This window comes from Nicotiana tabacum, chromosome 9 (assembly GCF_000715075.1).
Source record: "Nicotiana tabacum cultivar K326 chromosome 9, ASM71507v2, whole genome shotgun sequence".
Taxonomy (NCBI): domain Eukaryota; kingdom Viridiplantae; phylum Streptophyta; class Magnoliopsida; order Solanales; family Solanaceae; genus Nicotiana; species Nicotiana tabacum.
Genome location: NC_134088.1, coordinates 2,111,031 through 2,125,817, shown reverse-complemented (window position 1 = coordinate 2,125,817; position 14,787 = coordinate 2,111,031).

The following is a 14,787-nucleotide window of genomic DNA, read 5'->3' as shown; positions in this document are numbered from 1 at the left end:
CTGAGCAAGCAATTTCGATCGGTGAAGTTCAAACACATCCCGAGAGTTCACAATGAGGTTGTGGATGCATTGGCCACCTTAGCATCAATGCTGCACCACCCTGACAAAATGTATGTTGATCCTCTACACATCCAGGTCCGTGATCAGCACGCCTACTGCAATGCCATAGAAGAAGAAGCAGATGGCGAACCCTGGTTTCATGATATCAAGGAATACCTCATAATGGGGATATATCCAGAACATGCCTCTAAAGACCAAAAAAGATCCCTTCGGCGTTTGTAGAATGGTTTCTTCCTCAGTGGAGGAATATTGTACAAAAGAACCCCGGATTTGGGATTGTTGAGATGCATAGATGCCAGTCAAGCAACGACGGTTATGGCAGAGGTACATGCTGGAGTTTGTGGGCCACACATGAGCGGATATGTATTGGCAAGAAAGATCCTTCGAACAGGGTGTTATTGGCTCACCATGGAACATGACTGTATCATTTTTGTGAGGAAATGCCATCAGTGCCAGATACATGGAGATTTGATTCATTCTCCGCCAACAGAGTTACATACAATGTCAGCACCCTGGCCGTTTGTGGCATGGGGCATGGATGTCATTGGGCCCATCGAGCCGGCAGCATCCAACGGTCATAGGTTTATTCTAGTGACCATTGATTACTTCACCAAATGGGTTGAGGCTAAAACCTTCAAATCAGTAACCAAGAAGGCAGTGGTGGACTTTGTTCACTCCCATATCATCTGCAGATTTGGGATCCCAAAAGTGATCATCATGGATAACGGTGCGAATCTTAATAGCAGCTTGATGAGAGAGGTATGCCAACAATTCAAGATTACACACCGCAATTCCACCCCATATCGTCCCAAGGCGAATGGAGCAGTCGAAGCAGCCAATAAGAATATCAAGAAGATACTGCGAAAAATGGTGGAATGGTCCAGACAATGGCACGAGAGATTACCCTTTGCTTTGTTGGGTTACCGCACTACCGTCCGAACTTCCATAGGCACAACTCCTTATTTGTTGGTGTACGGAACTGAGGCCGTAATACCAGCGGAAGTCGAAATTCCGTCCCTCCGAATTGTCGCTGAAGCCGGGATTAATGATGATGAATGGGTCAAAGCTCGATTGGAACAGTTGAGCCTGATAGATGAGAAAAGATTGGCAGCAGTGTGTCATGGTCAGCTGTACCAGAAGAGAATGGCAAGAACATATAATAAGAGGGTGCGCCCCAGGAAGTTTGAAGTAGGGCAGCAGGTATTGAAGAAGATCCTCCCACATCAGGTCGAGGCAAAAGGCAAATTCGCCCCAAATTGGCAGGGGCCTTATATTGTGACCAGAGTATTGACCAACAGTGCTTTGTGTTTGACAGTTGTCGAGGGGAGATGTGTCGACATGGCTATCAATTCTGATGCAGTCAAGAGATATTATGCGTAATTTCTTTAATTATGGCAATTTTTGGTTTATTTTGTTTGTATTTGGCATTTATTGGATAATGAGATGACGGAGGCAATTCTTTCTTCTATTCCAAACACTTTTAACCCTTGCTTCCCCCTTTGAGCCTTAAGTAATTCTTTCATACCCCTCTTTTGGAATCACTAATGGAAAAGACATGAAGAAAAAAAAAAGAGAAAAAGAAAAGAGAAAGAAAATGAAAAGAAGGAAAAGAAAAAAGAAGAAGATAAAATCATAAGAAATACAAAACCGTGGGAACTACGTTTGACCTGATTCCTCAAAGAGGATACGTAGGCACCTCACGGCTCGGTCATAGTATGCATCATAGCGAATATAGGATGCATAATGTACATAGTGTGCATAATAGGCACAGGGTGCGTAACGCACATAGCGCAACATAAGTGTAAAAAATAAATTCCCCAAGCAAGAAAACTGGGGCAGAGGTTATGTTTTAAGTTCCAACAAAGGTTTGATTCCAAAAGTTGTAGCACAACACCCATCAAATTATTTTCATTTTTATAGCCTTTCTTTAACCCCACACCAAAACCAACATCAACGTCCAAAAGACCTCCCGATCAATGTTCAAGAGATGCCAGGTCCGGCAAATAAGGCCGAGAATAATACACCGATCCCCAGCAAAGGAGAGGATAGTAAGACTGGGAATGAATTGATGGTCAAGGGAATCTCCAGAAAAGAGGGTCGTATCTACAACACCCCGATTCCCCGAAAGAAATAAAATGAGAGAGTCTTATCGGTGAAAACCTTCACAGGCACCGAGAGGCGATGTAAGATGAGGGACATGAAATGAGAGAGTCTTATTGGTGAAAACCTTCACAGGCACCATAAGGCGCCGGGAGATGAGAGAAAAGAGAGAGTCTCATTAGTGAAAACCCCTCGAAGGGCACTATGAGGCGACAAGACAGATCAACAAAAGCTACAACATTCGAAATGGACACTCCTTTATCATCCCCAGCAAATCAAACCATCGGGCAAATCGATTGATACAAATAGACTGGGTCAGGAATCGGTGGTGCACGTCATGATCACGGGGACCAGTCATGTCCTCCAGATAAGTTCTTTTGAGTTCTTCTCCCACCAAAATATTGGTTCAGAAAGATTTTCTCCTTTTTCTATCTTTTATTTCTTTTCCTAAAATGTGTCTTGAAAGGATTTTTCAAAGCTTACTACCAGAGACCGAAGGGGAGTTCATCCAATGCAGGATAACGCAAGCAGTCTTAAAAGCCGGCCCTAGGCAATGCAATAATCGTGCCTCGCAGTTTTGGAGGAAGTAGGCTCCAAAGGGAATGGTTTCAGGAGTAAAAGCAGGTTCCCACAGCATGTGCTTAAAGAAAAGCAGGAAAAGGAACAAATTGAAAACCAGCCCCAGCAGGCAATTTTGTCCACTAACCAATTATGGGGACATAGAGCAAGAAAAGGGGAAGAGAGGAAAAATCATCCGCCGGAAAGGCACCCTCTACCACCACAATTAAAACTAATTAAATTCTTTTGTCTGCTGCAGGAAAACAAAGGATTGATGATGGCAGCAAGACGCAACGCCAGGGAAACCACCAAAAACCGGGGCAGAAAATTTTCTGCCGATTGTCAAAATTTTCTCGGAAGAACGGGGAAGCAATTTCAATACTTTTTAAGTTCTAGGTTGCCCACCAGTAAAATGCAGGAATACATTTTAAGTTCTAGGTCGCACACCAGTATAATGCGGGAATACATTTTAAGTTCTAGGTCGCCCACCAGTATAATGCGGGAATACATTTTAAGTTCTAGGTCGCCCACCAGTAAAATGCGGGAATACATTTAAGTTCTAGGTCGCCCACCAGTAAAATGCGGGAATACATTTTAAGTTCTAGGTCGCCCACCAGTAAAATGCGGGAATACATTTTAAGTTCTAGGTCGCCCACCAGTAAAATGCGGGAATACATTTTAAGTTCTAGGTCGCCCACCAGTAAAATGCGGGAATACATTTTAAGTTCTAGGTCGCCCACCAGTATAATGCGGGAATACATTTTATGTTCTAGGTCGCCCACCAGTATAATGCGGGAATACTTTTAAGTTCTAGGTCGCCCACCAGTATAATGCGGGAATACATTTTAAGTTCTAGGTCGCCCACCAGTATAATGCGGGAATACATTTAAGTTCTAGGTCGCCCACCAGTATAATGCGGGAATACATTTTAAGTTCTAGGTCGCCCACCAGTATAATGCGGGAATACATTTTAAGTTCTAGGTCGCCCACCAGTATAATGCGGGAATACATTTTAAGTTCTAGGTCGCCCACCAGTATAATGCGGGAATATATTTTAAGTTCTAGGTCGCCCACCAGTATAATGCGGGAATACATTTAAGTTCTAGGTCGCCCACCAGTATAATGCGGGAATACATTTTAAGTTCTAGGTCGCCCACCAGTATAATGCGGGAATACATTTTAAGTTCTAGGTCGCCCACCAGTATAATGCGGGAATACATTTTAAGTTCTAGGTCGCCCACCAGTATAATGCGGGAATACATTTTAAGTTCTAGGTCGCCCACCAGTATAATGCGGGAATACATTTAAGTTCTAGGTCGCCCACCAGTATAATGCGGGAATACATTTTAAGTTCTAGGTCGCCCACCAGTATAATGCGGGAATACATTTAAGTTCTAGGTCGCCCACCAGTATAATGCGGGAATACATTTTAAGTTCTAGGTCGCCCACCAGTATAATGCGGGAATACATTTAAGTTCTAGGTCGCCCACCAGTATAATGCGGGAATACATTTAAGTTCTAGGTCGCCCACTAGTATAATGCGGGAATACATTTAAGTTCTAGGTCGCCCACCAGTATAATGCGGGAATACTTTTAAGTTCTAGGTCGCCCACCAGTAAAATGCGGGAATACTTTTAAGTTCTAGGTCGCCCACCAGTAAAATGCGGGAATACTTTTAAGTTCTAGGTCGCCCACCAGTAAAATGCGGGAATACTTTTAAGTTCTAGGTCTCCCACCAGTAAAATGCGGGAATACTTTTAAGTTCTAGGTCGCCCACCAGTAAAATGCGGGAATACTTTTAAGTTCTAGGTCGCCCACCAGTAAAATGCGGGAATACGTTTAAGTTCTAGGTCGCCCACCAGTAAAATGCGGGAATACTTTTAAGTTCTAGGTCGCCCACCAGTAAAATGCGGGAATACTTTTAAGTTCTAGGTCGCCCACCAGTATAATGCGGGAATACTTTTAAGTTCTAGGTCGCCCACCAGTAAAATGCGGGAATACATTTAAGTTCTAGGTCGCCCACCAGTATAATGCGGGAATACATTTCAGTTCTAGGTCGCCCACCAGTATAATGAGGGAATACATTTTGTCTGTTCATTCCATATTCTAGGTCGCCCACAAGTATAAATGCAGGCATGTCATTACCAATAGGAGACGCACTTCCTAAGTTTAATCTTACCAATAGGAGACCCGCCTGTAGAACGGAGTTTGTTGTATGTCGAAGAAAAGAAGAAATCAGGCGTCCACCTGGAGAACAAGGACAAAGAAAAATAGAAATCAGGCGTCCACCTGGAGAACAAGGACAAAGCAAAATAGAAATCAGGCATCCACCTGGAGAACAAGGACAAAGAAAAGAAGAAATCAGGCGTCCACCTGGAGAACAAGGACAAAGAAAAGAAGAAATCAGGCGTCCACCTGGAGAACAAGGACAAAGAAAAATAGAAATCAGGCGTCCACCTGGAGAACAAGGACAAAGAAAAGAAGTAATCAGGCGTCCACCTGGAGAATAAGGACAAAGGAAGGAAGAAATCAGGCGTCCACCTGGAGAACAAGGACAAAGGAAGGAAGAAATCAGGCGTCCACCTGGAGAACAAGGACAAAGAAAAACAAAAATCAGGCGTCCAACTGGAGAACAAGGACAAAGAAAAGAAGTAATCAGGCGTCCACCTGGAGAATAAGGACAAAGGAAGGAAGAAATCAGGCGTCCACCTGGAGAACAAGGACAAAGAAAAACAGAAATCAGGCACCCACCTGGAGAATAAGGGAATACAATTGAAGTATTGAAGTCAAAAGCCCGCTCATATGAGAAAGGAGCACACTTAGAATCAATGAAGCAGAGGAATACAACAGGAATCTCCAGCAGGAAGCAATAAAATCCCCAGCATTCACAAAAGGCTGGTCAAAAAAGACAACAAGAAAACAAGAGGGGAAAAGAACCCAAGGTACGGAAGTGGAGAACAGATGTGGTCCGCTCAAAGAACTAGCACCTACAACTAGCTGTATCAAGGTTCAAACCTGAAGTCTGTATGAAGCACCATTCAAGACTCAAGACCAAGTTTCAGAAGACTTACAAATAGGAATCCCTGTAACTAGTAGCTGATAGGCTTAGTTAGTCTTTTTTCAGTCTTCGTTTTTTTGTTGTAACGACAGGACCGCGGACCGGAACCTCAACGGAACGGCACCTCGATCGGCTCTTCACCTCGGTACACTTCACTATCTCTCTCATTTCAAACTACACGTGGCCTGATTCCTGTATAACCAAGGATATGTAGGCAGCTCAGATACCAGGGCTCGGTCACATTCCCTCCCTTTCCTTAAGTGTAGTCCGTCCAAGTAATGGTCGGGTCAAAAACACGTCTAGTCGTTCTTTGTCGGAAAACTCTTCGTGTTTCCAGTCAAAGAGGGGCAGCTGTAAGCACATGATTTTTGACCCTCCCCGAGGATTTTCACATTTTCTTTAGCATAAATATGAAATTGGGTCTAATATAGCCATTTTAACTATTTTTACTTTATTTCGTTGCAAAAAGAAAAAAAGAAAAAAAATAATCACAAAATATATATATAAATTTTAGTTTATGTATTTCTCATAAACTTGAAAAAAATCAAAAAATGCACTTTATTTTTGTACTTTATATAATTTCAAAAATTACAAAAAAATATAATTCTATTAAGGTTTTGTAGTCATTTTAATTTGGAAAAAATACAAAAATATTACTTTATATTTTATCTTTATATAAAAACGAAAATTACAAAAAAAAAATATAGTTCCATTAATATTTTTGTAGCTATTTTAAATCTTGAAAAAATATTTAAAAAGATATAGTTTTGTTTAAATACTAGTCTTATTTTTGGTAGTTATTTTGCTTACATAGGACTAGTTAAGCAACATGTTCCTATTTCTCGGGTCCGGGCAAAAGAATAATATTCGGGTTCAAACTACCCGGTTTTAGGCCTAATTTCGGACCTAGCCCATAATAAACCGAGTCCAGGACACATGGGGAACCCCACCGCGCGTGGGGAACATAAGCCTCGAACCCCACTGCTCATTTTTCTGGGCAAAGACTATACAAATACACGGACAAAACTTTGAAAGGGGAGGACTTTGGATTTTTGGAAGAAAAACCAAAAAATTTAACTGTTCATGCTTCTTCTTCCTCCGTTTGAAGAAGCAAGAAAACCCTACTGTGAAAACAAAGAAAGCAGCCCAACTCCCCGTTGTCTTCCTCACCAGTAAAACACCTCCGTTCGACGCCATAACCACCAACCAAACGACACCATAACCACTAGCTGACCCCTCCCCGTCACCTCCACGCCATAACCACCATAACCAACACCCAAACCCACCATTCCTCACGTCCCAAAACGCCATAACCACCATCGTTCCACCTCCCTCAACAACTCCATCACCACCATCAACAAACCACCATTGTTGTCCACCCCGGCTCCTCCCAACTCCGTCGACCACTGCCCACACTCCCAAACACCACCCCGTCACAACCCAACACCACGACCAACAGCTTCCCCCCCCCCCTCGTCGTCAACCTCCAGCCCAGTCCGTCACCTTCGACCACGACCAACGACAACAACCCAACACCGCGACCAACAGCTTCCCCCCCTCGTCGTCAACCTCCAGCCTAGTCCGTCACCTTCCATCGCGACCACGACCAACGACAACAACCCATCCAGTCGAACCCCAGGCCTCCTCCTCACCCCAGCCACGAACCAGCAGTAACGCCATTAGCGTTAACATGCCCAGCTGCCGCCATTTCTTCGTTATCGTCGCGCAGACCGTCTGAGGTCGTCGTCGGGTTGTGCTCGTGGCTTCCGGTATGATATCGTTGAGTTCGACATCGAGGTTCCGTCATTGGAGAGGTTTCCGATAGTTGTCGAGACAGTTTGGTTGTTGTTCTTGCTTCAAACAGGTGCATATACATTTCCAAACTTGTTATATTTGCTTAAATGGAATGAAATGATATGGATTTCCTATGCACTGTTTGTGTATCGGATTTGTTGAATGTCTCTTCCTTTGTTTCATTATTTTAAGTAGCTATTCCGCATTTTGTTTCTTCATACTAAGATTATTGTTATCTACATGCTTGTCTTAAGAGTTGTTTGTACGTATAGTAGTAATGTTAAAATCATAGGAGTAATTTTAATCCCACTGAAAAATATTCGTTTCATCAAATAAATTTAATCTACAACCCATGACCTCGCAAAGTAGCAAAAAATGTAGTTATTTTAGCCTTGTCTCTTTTTTCTAAAATAAATAAATAAATAAACAAAAAAAAATGAGACTAGCTTCGCCAAAAAATAAAAATGTACAGATTGCGGAGCCTTCACAAAATATGTGTATTAAATACTTAGATTCTGGGACGGGCCGTTTAGCAAATTTCGCGGCCCTACCAAAAATAATAATGCGCTAGTTGCTTTAGGCGCGCCTTTAATAATGTTATCTCCCTAAACTCGGGTGCACATTTATGTGACCCAAATCCAAATCTCAACGGAGTCGAAATATGTCTCTAGTCACGGGCACATTGATTGTGACGTGGCCCGAGATGCATGTCCATGACGTTGCAAATTCCTTTTAAAAAATAAGAATGAGATGAGCCTCGCCGAATAAAAACACAAATTGCGGGGCCCTCAGTAAATACTTATTTAAAATTACTTAGAATTCAGGAGGGTCGTTTAGCGAATTTCACGGCCTCCGCAAAATAATAACGCGATAGTCTCTTTAAGCGCGTGTTTAATTAAATTACTTTCTTAAACTCGGGTGTGCATTTCATGCGACCCAAATCCAAATCCTAAAACATCAAATAAAATATGTTTCGGATTGTGGGTGCATTTCATGTGACACAGTCCAAAGATATGTTTTAAGCGATGTTCACATTCCTAAAAAATAATGATAATAAAGCGGTAAAAGATAAAATTTGCACATGGTTCATAATTGTATTAAAAATCAGATAAATAAGCCGAATATAACAGTTGAGCGACCGTGCTAGAACCACGGAACTCGGGAATGCCTAACACCTTCTCCCGGGTTAACAGAATTCCTTATCCGGATTTCTGGTACGCAGACTGTAATATGGAGTCATTCTTTTCCTCGATTCGGGATTAAAATTGGTGACTTGGGACACCCTAAATCGCCCAAGTGGCGACTCTGAAATAATTAAACCAATCCCGTCTCGATTGTCCTTTAATTGGAAAAACTCCCTCGCGCCCCTGCGGGTGCGGAAAAAGGAGGTGTGACATATATCACCATATGTATTCAACCATAAACAGAAGAATAATCGACCAAATAAAAAGGTCTTACGAAGATGGAGGAAATTGAAAGAACACATCAGAAATACCAAACAAACTAACTAGACATGTTAACAAACTCAATCAACATTCAAACAAAAATAGAAGAGAAAAAGAAGAACTTACTCTAGAAGCTCAACAACAAACGACCCAAGCTTTGACTGGACTTGACCATTTGAGGTCGAACAGACTTTAATCAAGGTGTTCTCAACCAAGAACACTTCGATTAAGGTCTATTAGACCTCAACCCTCCGTTTAAACTGGCCGGATTCCCAAAGTTCTTGTGTTCTAGGGTTCGAACAGTCCGATTTGGGGCTTGAGGATTTGTGGGTAGATTCGGACCTAACCAAGCTTGGTTTGGTCACAAGTAAGGGCAGGGTAATGACTGGTGTGAATCTGGGGTGGGTTGGTGTAGATCGGGGTTTTGTTCGAATATTCAAACGAAGATTCGAGACGATGAGGAATGATTCAAAGTCAACGGTTTGCAGAACCGTGTCCAGGGGGTCGAGGTGCACTAGGGGTGTTAATTTGGTGGTCACGGGCATCGTTGCCGCCGGGTTTATGGTGATGGGATGGAAGGGCGGTGGCTAGGGTTTGAATGGGGGATTAGGTTAATGTCTGAGAGAGACAATGGAAGGGGGGTGTTCAGATAGGGGGCGTGGGGTGTGATGAGGGGCTTATATACGGAACATGGCAATTAATTTTAGTCGTTAGATCAAATGATCTCAACGGATTGGATTAATTGGTGAGGGACAGGACGGGGTCGTTTGGTGTAGAAACGGGGTCATTTGGTTTTAATGAGGGGCTGGGTTGACCGGGGTAAGCAGGTCGGGTTACGGGCGTAATCGTGGACCGTTGGATGAGTATGGATGAATGGCTCAGATCAAACGCCCTATGCGGCGTCGTTTGGGGGCGTCCCTGGAAGGCCTGGTTTTGGACTGGGTCATTGTATTGGTTTGGGCCTGATTTTAGTTGAATATTTGGCCCAAATCCGATACTTTCCTTCTATAAATTAAACAAAAATTCCTAAAAACCAAAATTAAACTACACAAATATTAATTAACACCTAACAACAGTTATCACACGAATTAAAACATTTAATAAAATTACCATGACAACAAAATAGAATAAAATGCCTATTTTTGTGATTTTCGCTTTTAAAAACCAAATAATGGTTAATTAATTCCTAAATGTACCATTTTTCCTAAATGCATGCAACATGTATTTTTTTATTTTTTAACTAAGCAAGGCGAGCATTTACGGACAAAACAATTATCAAAATGTCACACAAATCCTCAAAATTGTACCCGAAGGTAACTTGTTTTATTTCTTTTCCGATTTCTTTTGGAATAGTTTTCGTGAAGCAAAAATCACGTGCTCACACTTATTTGTTGCTCTTCTGTTACTATTCGATGTTTCCCCGCAACAAGTTTTCCCCCTCCCATAATTGACTGTATATGACTATTTCTTTCTGTACTTCTTTTTCCACTATATATAGTTAAATTGTACATGTTTATTTGGTAGTCTGGTCCTAGCTTCGTCACTACTTCACCGAGGTTAGGCTAGGCACTTACCAGCACATGGGGTTGGTTGTGCTGATACTACACTCTGCACTCTTTTGTGCAGACCCCAGTGTGGTAGACTTCGGACCGCAGTGAGATTGCTGAATCTTGTTCATCAGGCGACTCGAGGTATCCCAGCAGACATTCGTAGGTCTTGGCGTATACTTTTATCTACTTTACTATTTCTACATGTATTTCCAGAGATAATGTTGTATTTAATTCTTTCAGGCCTTTATTTGTAGAATTCTTAAACCGCCTGTGAAACTGTGACACCAGTTCTGGGTAGTCGAGACTCAAACCGTTGTAATAAATATTATGTTCAGATGGCTTATAGTTTTCTTCCGCTTGTGTTATATTTCGTCGTTTAAATGTTATTTCTTCGTAATTGTTAAAAAGAATAAGATTGGTAAAAAGGTAGATGGTTCAATAATTGGCTTGTCTAGCTCACATTATGTGATGACCCAAAGGGTCATCACCTGTTATCTTATCCGTTCTATGCTTCCGAGGCCTTGAAAACCTCATTTAGAGTCGCCTCGATTTGGGTGCGCAGTCCAGGCACGTAGCCGGAAAGCTTAAATATGAAATTTTGCAAAAAAAATGCTAAGATTTGATGTTAAAATGAATAAGTTTGACTTTGGTCAATATTTTGGGCAAACGAACCCGGACCCGTGATTTGACGGTCTCGGAAGCTCCGTAGGAAAATATAAGACGTGGGCATATGTCCGGAATCGAATTCTGAGGTCCCAAGCCCGAGAAATGAATTTTTAAGTAAAAATAGTTTTCTGAAAATGTTTAAGGAAATTGAAAATGAAATCTGATTAGAAAGCGATGGTATCAGGCCCGTATTTTGGTTCCGGTGCCCGGTACAGGTCTTATATATGTTTTAAGATCTTCCTGTAAAATTTGGTTGAAATCGGACGTCGTTTGGCGTGTTTTGGACTTGAAATCCTATTTGAAACTTGATGAAGTTTTTGGAAAAATTCTTGATTTTGAGGTTTGATTCATTGTTTTTGAGGTTATTTAGGCGATTTGATCGCACGGATAAGTTCGTATGATATTGTTGAGTTAGTACATGTATTTGGTTAGGAGCCCCGAGGGCTCGGGAGTGTTTCGGAGGTGTTTCGGAATGGTTTTAGCCTTGTAAAAGTTGCAGGTTTTCTGCAGTCAGTGCACAGGGAATTTGTTCTTCGCGTTCGCGTGGTCCCACTCGCGAACGCATAAAGCAAAGATCCCAGGTTCCCAGTTTCTTCATCGCGAACGTGAGCTTTGGGACGCGAACATGAAGCTGAGGGGGTAAATCCTTCGCGAACGCGGCCCTACATTCGCGAACGCGTAGGGTTTAGGGGAGGGCCACCCAATTTGTTCATCGCGAACGCGAGGGCTCGAGAAGCTGTAGTTTCGCGATCGCGAGCCCCTTGACATGAATACGAAGGACAAAAGGCCTGACCCATCGCGAACGTGAGAGGTCTGTCGCGAACGCATAGCTTTAAATCGCCCAGTTATTTTAAGTTTCAAAAACAGAATGCAAACGGGATTTCTCAAAATTTTACAAAACTTCTTCTTCTCCAAAGCTCCAAGACGATCCTTGAAGCACTTTTTCACCAAAACTTCTGGGTAAGTAATCTCCAACTCATTTTCTTCCATTTTTCTCAAGATCTAATGAATTTCTAGGCCTAAAACATATTATTAAGGATAGAAATTAGGGATTTGGGTAGAGTTAGGGATTTTTGATTATTTGTGATTTAGACCTCGTTTTGGGGTCGGATTTGAAAACAAATTATATATTCGGGCTCGTGGATGAGTGATTTGATTTTGATCTGAACCTCGTGTTTTGACCAAGCGGGCCCGGGGTCGATTTTTGGATTTTTGGGAAGAATGATGGAAAAGCTATAATTAGGCAATAGATTCGAATTGTATAGCATTTGTTGATGTTATGAAGTCATTCATGTATAGATACAATTGATTTGGAGCCAAATTCGAGAGGAAAAGCGGTAATTGAGGATTTCCGTGGAAGTTTGAGGTAAGTGTTTGGTCTAACCCTAGCTTGAGGGATTAGGAGTTGAGTCATATTTGCTACTTGCTTCTTGTTGAGTACAACGTATAGGCATGGTGACGAGTATCTATACTTTGGTGTCAAGCATGACCGTGGGTCTTAAATTGAAAGTTGTTGTGTTCTTGAATGACACTTCGTATGCTTTAATTTATTATCTTCTATGATTGAGCATTTCCATTAATTGAACTGAGTACCAGCTAAGTGAGATTAGTTATAGCTGATTCTCCCTTGCCGGGATGACTATTTCGATATTGTTGTTGTTCCCTCACCGGGAAATTATTATATTGCTTTTGTTCCTCCATTGCCTAGAAGTTATTATATTACTTATGTTCCCTTGCCGGGATTTCCTATGATTGTGTGATGAACTGTAAAAGGGAGCAGGTGGTACACCTACCACAAGATATTATGAAATGGGAGTGGATGGTACGCCTACCACAAGATATTATGAAATGGGAGCGGCTGGTACGCCTACCACAAGATATTATGAAATGGGAGCGGGTGGTACGCCTATCACAAGATATTATGAAATGGGAGCGGGTGGTATGCCGACCACAAGATATGAGAAATGGGATCGGGTTGCACGCCTGCAACAAGATGAAACTGAAAGTGAAAGTTGCCTTATTTCTTTTTATCCGTGTTAGAAGTTAAATTGTAGTTTCCTTATTATTCTTTGATATTCTGTTTTATCTTCTACCCCCGAAGCATGTTCCCCTTCCCTAGCTTTGATTGCTTATTACCTGTTTACTTTTTCCGTCATATATTATATAACTGCACAGGTTTATCTGGATTCTGGTTCTAGCCTCGTCACTACCTCGCCGGGGTTAGTCCAGGCGCTTACCAGCACATGGGGTCGGTTGTGCTGATACTATACTCTGCACTCTATGCAGATACCGGAGTAGCCTTTGGTCAGCAGCAGTAGCTCGGGAGCCAGCCTTCAGTCCACCGAGACACCGAGGTAGCCTTGCAGGCGTCCGCAGGCCCAGCGTCTCCTCTATCTTATTTCATATTCTGTTATCTCATGTATACGAGACAAACAGTGTTATATTTCCTTCAAACTATTGTATGTAGTACTCTTAGTAGTCTATGGATATTGTGACACCAGTTCTGCATAGAGGCATGTGTTGACTTTCGAAACATTTTGATTTTATATTTATTTAAGACTTCCGCTTAAATCTCATATTCCGCTGTCATTTAGGTGTTTATCACTTGTTAATATAAGTTGTAAAAAAGATTAAAATAGAAGAGTTAAAAATTTCTAAGTTCGTGGCTTGCCTAGCTTCTACGAGTAGGTGCCATCACGACTCCCGAGGGTGGGAATTCCAGGTCGTGACAAGTTGGTATCAGAGCTCTAGGTTACATAGGTCTCACAACTCATAGACAAACTCAGTAGAGTACATATATATATATATATATATATATATATATATATATATATATATATATATATATATATATATATATATATATATATATATATATATATATATAATTTTAGTGAATTTCTCTTGAAGAAGGGCAACATATTCTCTGGGAAGCACCATTTCATGGTAAAAATAGCACGGTATAGTCAGTTTTCGGACTGGTCATTTAAAAATAGCCAGCGTTTACGAAGTCAATGAAAAATAGCCACTATTTTGCTGCAACAGAGACCGGTCCAGCATAATATACTGGAGTTCGGTGCACTTATGTATGAACTCCAGCATAATATACTTGCTAGAATTCCAAGTTCTAGTGTATTATACTGGAATTCTAGTATATTATGCTAGAGTATTTTTGGATTTTGAACAGTGTTTTCGCTCAAATTTATGTTTACGTGAAAAGTGGCTAAATTTCGATTACTTTTGAACATGTGGCTATTTTTGTAACCACTTATAAATCTGGCTATTTTTGAATGTCTCCCGAATTCATGTTGTAAAAATCTATTATGGGAGTTTCTGCCGCTCATTAGCTAAGAAATTTCATTCCTGGTGTTTAAAATCGAGACCTTTAGTTAAGAATAAGAAATCTTTACTTTTTCAAGACATTCGTCGGCGACGCAAATTGCATTTAAGAGAAAGAGAACAAATTAAGATCCATGCATCTAGAAACTAAAATATACCTTTTGATTTCCATTATTAGGCAAGAGGAATATCGTGGAAGTTAGCCCAATTTTGGGGC